Raw genomic sequence first — 8,519 nt, forward strand, 5'->3', positions numbered from 1 at the left:
ATCAAATACTTCCCAACTGTTTAAAAAAAAAACCACAGGGAAACTCTGCCACCTGACACAGGAGTATTTCCAAGATAGAGCAAGACATTTAAGTTGCAAAACCACATGCTTAGCAAGACCCCATTTGTTTTTTAAGTACATAGACTGTACACATACACAATGTCACACTTCAAAACAAACACAAAAAACCGGGATCACACTAAACATATGGTTTTGTCATTTGTTGTTGTTCAGTCGCTAACTCTTTGCAAACCCATGATCTGCAGCACACCAGGCTTCTTTGTCCTCCACTATCTCCCGAAATTTACTCCAATCTAAGCCCACTGTCAGTGATGCCATCCAACCATCTCATCCTCTGCTGCCCCATGTTTTGTAACACACATGTATATACGTGTTTACATATACACGTCTAGAACATTTCTGGTAGGAAAAACTAGCTGTTACTTATGGAGCACAAGCGGGGAGGGCTGGGGGTGAGTGACACCATTCCTTCTATAGGGCTGCATCTTTTTTTTAATCATGAAAATAAAAAACTTGTTCATCTTTAAAAACTAAAATTCCCCAGATCAAAATGACACCTTTGAAGTCTGATATAAGCCTGCTCAAACAGGAGTCCTAAACAGATGATAAAGCACTAAGAGGACACTCCTACTCCAGTGACCACGCGTTCAATCAAGCCCAGAGGGCCTCAACAAATTATTTACGGTCCCAAGACCAACCCTGGCCGGCCAGCAAGGGCCAGCCCAACACTACCAACCTCGGCCACCAGAGAAGCCTCTGAGCACCATGCCAGGGCCTCACCACAAGCAGACACTTCTCAAACAGGCCCGTCATTCTCCTTGGACAAGGGCACTGTGCCCTAACCCTCCCTCCTCTTCCCAAAAGCTCTTTTATTAGTGTGGGTGCTCATCTCCAACGTTTAAAATGACAGCAGCTAATTGATTAAGTGTTAACCTGATAACAGATGAAGGCTATTTTCCTAGGAACATTTCCATTTTAAATTAGGGGATCCAGCTCTTGCCTTAATCTACAGTATGAATTCCACGGTGAGAATGGCAAGCGAATCAGCTGAAAAGGAATGATCTTAGGACATGGCCTGCCTTTGCTCCTTCTGAACATGCCCAACCCACACCTCCCTTTCATCTACCCTAACGCACCAACACTAATGATACCTGACTTAAAACCTCAACTTTCCACCTTTAAATATTTATTGGACCAACTCACAGTATTTTTCTAAGAAGCTCAGAAGACAGTGAAGTGAGCCAACCATTCAATAGCAATGAGCTCACACATAAATAGCAACATATTTGAATGACAGATCTTCCTATAAAATAAAAAATGCAGTTGTACTCTTCTCCTTCCTCTCTTCTGGGGAAAGAACAACGACCCAAGAGTCGGGAAAACATGCGCTAGGCCTCACCCCCGACCTGCTTACTCCGAGGCACTGGTTAGTCATTTCATTTCTTTGCATCCATTTCCTCCTCTAAGATGAGAAATGAACTATGTCAATGTTTCTCAAAATGTTTCTACTGCATCAGGGATACTTGCAGTCCCAATCAAGACAGTGGAGTCAAGCGCATCACTCAAACCTTCAGAAAGGCAAGTCTGGGGAGGGGGAGTCCCACAACTCTGACAAGTTCTCCTGAAAACTATGTAAGGCTCATTAGTTCCTCAGGTCTCTACTTGACCTAATTATAGGCTAGTTCAAAGGAATCCTAGAGGTTCCTCTTCTGTCAAACTCACAGAAAAAAAAGAGCAAGACACTGGACAGTAAATGTTTAAATATCACTGCTAAGATCGTTACAACTTCAGTGACCCAAACACTTGCTGAAAACCTGACAAGATCCTGCAATACTGAATCACACTCTCCTAATATTGCTTGCTGAGGTTATGTACACAAATACACACAAAATGGTCCATGGGACTGCTAAAACGAAACCCAAAGGCCTAGGCTTCAAATACTGTTTACGTATAACAGTTACACCAATCGAGAATCATGTTTCTACCAGAAAATACCTTCAATAAAATAATGTGATATGAGACTCCAAATTCCTTCACTATTATAAGTTTAGTTACATTAACTCTAACCTGACTACGTATGTATATACTGCATATACTAAGTACTGACAGTCTATTTCAATTTACACACCATAGTCCAAATGATTAATGAGCAAATATGGAATATAAACATTAATTAGTGCAATAAGTTGTCTTTCCAAAGTTCATCTCTGTTGTTTCTTCCAAAACATCTGAAAGAGTGACAGGCAATGCTTCATAATCCCCCATTCTCCTATTCATCAGTAAAAACAGATTTTCAGGCAGACGATCAGCCACCCTACTGATGACCATATATCCCAGCCTCCTTTGCAGCTACATGGGGCCACCTGACGAAGTTCCGACCAACAGGTGTGAACAAGTCACGTATGCAATTTCCAGGTTCGTCTTTAAAGAAGGGTTGTTCTCTCCCCCATCCTGTTCCTGGACCGTGAATGTGGTGGCAAGCTGTCTTGAACTGCGCGGGCCATGGGGTCCCATTATACACAGGAAAGCAACAAGTCAGAAGGACCCAAGGTCCCCTGTATCCTGGAGCTGCCACATCAGCCTTAGACGAGTTACGTGAGAGAGAAAGAGACTCAGCATGTAAGCCACTGTAGTCAGAACATGGGCCCAATCTTGTGTTCTAACTAATGCATACAGAAAGTTTAAGTTACTAATAAATATTACATAATAGCTACTTACCAACTCAGTAAAGTTGAAACTCTAATTATAAACTCTTGGGTAACCTCACTACTGAAATTATTGCTACTGTACCAACTTACATTTATACAGCATTTTACACTTTTGCAAAGCATCTCATTAGAGTATCTCATTTCACATTTTTCAAATCCTGGCAAGGGCAGCTAGGGCTTACGCACGGTCGGCATACAGGATTCTAAAGCTCTGAAGCTACTCTGCCCACGACTGCACAAGCAAGGAGCAGCGCTCAGGCTTGGGCTTCAGCACACAGGTTCCTTATCATCCCTCTGTGCACACACACATCCGTCTACTCCTGCTCTGTGCCCAGCACGGCGCTACAGGCACTGGAGGTACAGATACTCCTGTCCAGACAGACCTCACAGTTTAACGGCATGAGGCAGAGACAGACAGTAAAAGAATACACGTACATATGCACGCTGCGCAGTGCTTAGTCGCTCAGTCGTGTCCGCCTCTTTGCGACACCAAGGACTGTAGCCCCTCAGGCTCCTCTGTCCATGGAATTCAGCAGGCAAGGATTCTGCAGCGGGCTGCCATGCCCTCCTCCAGGGGATCTTCCCAACCCAGGGATCAAACCTGGATCTCCTGCACTGCAGGCAGATTCTTTAGCAACTGAGCTACCACAGAAGCCCATACATATGCATATCTATGGTTATCTTTAGTCAGCACTGTCAAAAAAAGCCATTGGTAAGAACACATGGCCAAGGAATCGTACTTAGAACGGACTTTGGGGAAAGTAGCATTTATGTTGAGACCATAAGGATGGCTATCAGTGAAGAGAAAGGAGGGAGAAGACAATTAAGAAATGTATGTCTGTTATCTCAGTATTCACAAGCACCCCATGGTAAGGATTACCAACCCATGTTACAGATGAAGAAATTGATATTAAGCAAAACCACCGTGCCTTAGGTCCACATTGCCCGTGAGGGGCGGGACTGGTTCAGATTCCAGACCTGCCTGACTCTGGTGGCTCTGCCTAGTACCACCTCACAGGCCAACAAGCTCTCCACTGTTACCATGCTTCCTCAGCCGCTATCTCTACCTCTGTAATAAGCAGATTTGGAGTAGATCTCACGTTTGAGCATCTCCTTACCCAAGTGCATGTGCTAAAATGCCAACCTTAACCACAAATATCCAGAAAACAAAACAAAAAATCAACTCTTGTCAGTAAAAATTTTATATAGAGAAACAAAGAGAACTATTTAATGAACAGGGATGTTATTTAAAATAGAATTGATGCTAAAACCAGTTTCATTCCATGTTAAACCAGTTCACTAAGCACCTCTCTGCAAAAGCAACTTGAACAATTATAGGGCAATAAAACGAAAAATAACTCATCAAGAGTATAGATACATTTTAAACTGTTATACATCACATATCAGATATGGGCACATGTCCATCAAACAATAAAAAATTAAAACAAGCAAAACTTTCACAGTATTACAAACTTTTAAAAGTCACCTTCTAGAAGAGAGGGTGCATAGCTCTGGGAGAAAAATCAATTGCTAAGAAGGCTAAATGGTTCTATATCAGCAAAATGTATGCCTACAAGGAACCACATTATTTTACATGTTCAATGTACTGTAAGTTATCTCCAATGAGGAATTCTATCTCACTATGCAACTCTGGAAGAAGGTTTTCAAAGTAAAAGCATAACTTATTTCAAATGTATGGCTGGTTTATACAATGCTGTGTTTCCAAGTCATTTTGTTTTCATATACCAAAAAATGAAACTAAGACCAGCAGCCACTAGGTTAGGAGATGAGACTTGTCTGTAATTACCTAATAAGAACCTTAAATTAATGACTTTAGTCATGTGAAGTCAACATTTCACTTTCACATAACCAATGGTAAATTTTACAGCTCTACCTTTACATTATAACACTGATACAAGGCAAGATTTTGAATGATTTCTTTATTTAGGGGCAACTAGGGAGAAATTTTAGGTAATTTAAAATAATTTGATGATTTTCCCGTAATTAAACACAAATTATAACCTCCCCTCCCCAAAATTTTAATCCAAAACTGTGCCAGCTTTGGATTATGAATTATCGTAATTTCTCTAACCATCAAAACATTGCCCAGTGGCCAAAATAATACATAGCAAGAAGTCTTTAAAAAGCCTAACCACTGAGTATATGTAAGGTGCTCATACAAAAGTAATCAAGTCACACGTTTCACTTTGGGCAATGTTAGTATGTTAGTGTCAAGTTTCAAGGACCCATGTTTGATAGTTTCAAGAAGTTATCTTTACTTCTAAAGAGAAAATGCACAAGTATCTGGAGGTAAAACCACCAAAAAACTCAACAGAACTAGCGATTCTTAGCTCACAGTTTAAATTACTGATAGGAATACAACAAAATTCTAAGACTAGTAGAATTTTGGGCAGAGAAGAGTCAATCTCTTCATAAACACTCTGGAAGTTTGGGGGTTCTGTTGAGTTCACATGTTTAAAGTTTTTTCTCAGGCGGATGAAAAGAGGAACTGCTTGGGTGTGGGGGTGTGGGTGTAAGAAATGTGAAAGTTCTTTGAAACAAGAGAAAGCAAATGCTAAAGCAAAGAAAATTTAACACACATCTTATGACAAAGAAGTCACGAATGAAGTCCCCTCTTCTATTTAGCTAGTTTTTAACAGCATGCATAAGGCAATTCTCTTCTCACTCACAATAAAGTTATTTCCATTCAAATTTTCTCCCCATGACTGTATAGCTGCCAACCATAAACACACACGTGAAAACATCCCTGAGCATCCCAAACTTCTAAGCTATTTCTTTTGCTTGTTTTTGTTTTCAGGTAGTACCCAAGATTCCATATAAATTAGCATCTCCTTTCTTTGTATAGTTTCAAAACAAAATGTATGCCAAAGGTCACACTAGTCATGCATTATAACAAGTTATCTTCAATTGTGCTTTCACAGATAATCGTGGGGCTATAAAAACCTATGTAAATTCTTTAAATACCAGTTGCTGCACTTACCACTCCCCACTCCCACATCTCTAAACCATAAACACAAAAACTCCCCATAAATAAAACTCAGGGGCAGACATCAGACAATATTTTAGTGGGGGAAAAAATTCTAACCCAAGGTTGTGTTTGCCTTTTTTTTTTTAATCTACATTCCCCAACAAGACACTGCATTACAATGGAATATTTTCATTTATTTTGAATGTTAGTGACCTTAAAAGGCTGGACTAAATGTCTAAATCCCTAGGACACAGTTATGTATGTGTGTGACATTTCCAGTAAGTCCCACCAAAACGTCTTTAAAAGAAATTTAAGATCCTAAATTTAAACCTAAATTCCATATTCTGAACAAAAACAAAGATCTCACTAGATTTCACAGTCCATCTCCCACCCCTACCAATAACGACCATTCACTTCACTCAATTCTACTCCAACCCTTAAATCTTTTTTAGATTTCAAAGGAAAGCCTTCACTTTACAGAAAGAGAAGGGATTCTTCTTTCTAGGAGACTTAATTTCTGAGCTTATGCCTCTTAGAAGTTTCTGTACTGTTTTACAATTTGGTGTAGGCATCGACAGAACTCCTTAACATTTTGGCAAGTTTTGAAGTCTATATGAATTTGGACAGCCACCATAACACTATTGCTACTCCAAAGCAAATCCTCCAAAACCAATGGGGTACTTTAAATGTAAGTCCTACGTCTATTAAAAATCTTAACTTGAGTAAACTTTTTTTATAACTGTTTCCTTTAAACTATCTTCTTCAGTTTAAAATCTTACCACATAAAATTTTAGTTCTAGTCTCATATTTATATCAGAAAAAAAAAAATTATCCTTAAAGTAACTAATCAAGATTTGGGAAATTTACAAAGCTAAAGGTAACTCCACTGAATTATTTAAACGGCCCCCAAATCAAAGTATTACGTATATCCATTCTTAAATACTTCGTATATGTAATGTGTAAGGACTCCCAGGGAAAATCTAAGTATCCAAAGATAAAAAATAACCAAAAATAACTTTGCACAAAACTTTCTTATGACTCATCAATACTTAAGTGATGACTATAATTAAGTGTGAGGAACCAAACGCAGAGCAGACTACTTTTTAATTCCTTCCATTCAAAAATTGTCTACACAGTTTTCTTCAGAGTTGGGGGAGTGGGGGAAGCTAACAAATTAGTTTCATTAAGAGGGCCTCGCTTCATTCTCTCCTTTCCGCTTCTGCAAACCACAAAAGTTAATTCCACCCCAACACTATAGGTGGATACAACCCTAAGTCATTACAACCAAATAACTCCAAAATGTGCCAGTACTTATAATAATTAGTTATAAGCTCGAGATTAAGAGCCCCGGCTGGCTGGACTCCCGGCTTCAGGAGTCCCAGCTGTGTGACCTTGGACGAGTCACCGCTCAGTCTCCTCATCTGTGAAATGGGTAAGTTTCTACCTGGAGGTTAAGAGAGTTATTAATACACGATCCTAATCTTTTAACTCGGGAGCAAAAACAATGTTATAAAGGGTGTATTTCCTGGCAACCCGGGCCGAATTCAATTAACAAATGGCGCTGGCGCTCAAGTACTGCACCTAGATGACCAAGATTCACGTCATCCAAGGGTTTTGGACGACAGACTCAGCCAAAGTCGTCGGAATCACTCACTAATTCTGCCCCATTTTTAACTATTTCAGACCGGGGAAGGGGGGCGGGGGGAGGCCTTTCCGCCCAGCGTAAAGCTTCTTCAGCCAGCCCCGGAGGATCTAAGTCTATGAATAAGACTCCGGCGAGTTTTGCTGCCTACACCCAGGTCTCGATTATTAATTTACGCATCCGCGGCCCTCCGGCACCCTCCGAGGGCTGTGCTGAGCGGGTCACCAGCCCTCCGACGTCCAGCGGCCGGGCTCTCACGCGCACAACTTCCGAGCAGGCCGAGGGCCCGGGCTCCGCGAGCACGCAGCCCGGAGAGCCGCGCGGGGGGGACCCGGCTCCCCGACCTTCCCCTGCGCCTCGCCCGGCGGCCGGGGGCAGCCCATCTCCCTTGTAACCCGTGGCATTGTCCTTGCGGAGGACCGCGGCCGCTGTTCCCACACTGGTGGGGACCGAGAGGAGGGACGAGGGAGGAGCTGGGGGAAGAGGATGAGGAGGAAGAGGAGGAGGAGGAAGACACCCTCCTCCCCTGCGCTCGGGCGACCAGGCAAAAGGTCTGGCGCTTTCTCCCGGCCCCCAGGCCCCGGATCCCGGGAGGCCGCGGCCCCGGCACCCCCAGCCCTCCGCAACTTTCCCTCCGCTCGCGCCCGCCTCTCCTCCGGGACCGGGGCCTGTCGGGCGCCCTCCCGCCCGCCCTCTCTTTCCCCCCCGCCCCGATCCTGGGCGGGCGGGCGGCCGGCCGGCCGGCCGGCCTCGGGCCGCGGCGCCTCCTCCTAAAATGGCAGGTCCCTCCCTCCGCCCGACCGGCCTCGGCGCGGGCCCCGGCTGCAGGCCGCAGGGGGGGAAGCCGGGCCGCCGGGCGCCGGGCGGGGCCGCGGCCGGACACTCACCGGGACGATGGCGGGGCGCTCGCGCCGTTCCCTCCGGTGAGTCTCTGCCGCCGGCTTCCCGCCGCCGAAGCTGCTGCGCCCCCGCCGCGGCCTCCGCCGCCAGCGCCGCCCCGGCCGCCTCTCTCTCCGCCCCCGGCGCTCCCGGCTCCACGGCCTCCGAGCCGCAGCCTCCTCAGGTCTCGCTGCCCGGCTCGCGGGTCCGAGCGGCGCCCGGTGGGGCGGGGGTGTGTGTGGAGGCCGGGGAGGCGGCAGCCCCCCTCCCCGGCAAATAC

The 8,519-nt window shown here is 44.5% G+C and overlaps 1 protein-coding gene across 4 annotated transcripts in view; it reads right to left on the bottom strand.

Annotated features, from left to right (window-relative positions):
* Nucleotides 1–8,343, bottom strand: part of DYRK1A (dual specificity tyrosine phosphorylation regulated kinase 1A) — a 144,436-nt gene extending 136,093 nt beyond the window's left edge. For 2 of the 4 annotated variants that reach the window (XM_040264019.1, XM_040264002.1), the window contains exon 1: nucleotides 8,248–8,334. The gene's annotated coding sequence lies outside the window, so the exon portion shown is untranslated. Of the gene's footprint in view, nucleotides 1–8,247 lie in introns of all 4 variants that reach the window. The other 2 variants (XM_040264036.1, XM_040264027.1) reach the window with 2 other exon arrangements.
* Nucleotides 8,344–8,519: the final 176 nt, after the last annotated feature.

This window comes from Oryx dammah, unplaced genomic scaffold (assembly GCF_014754425.2).
Source record: "Oryx dammah isolate SB20612 unplaced genomic scaffold, SCBI_Odam_1.1 HiC_scaffold_2, whole genome shotgun sequence".
Classification (NCBI taxonomy): Eukaryota; Metazoa; Chordata; class Mammalia; order Artiodactyla; family Bovidae; genus Oryx; species Oryx dammah.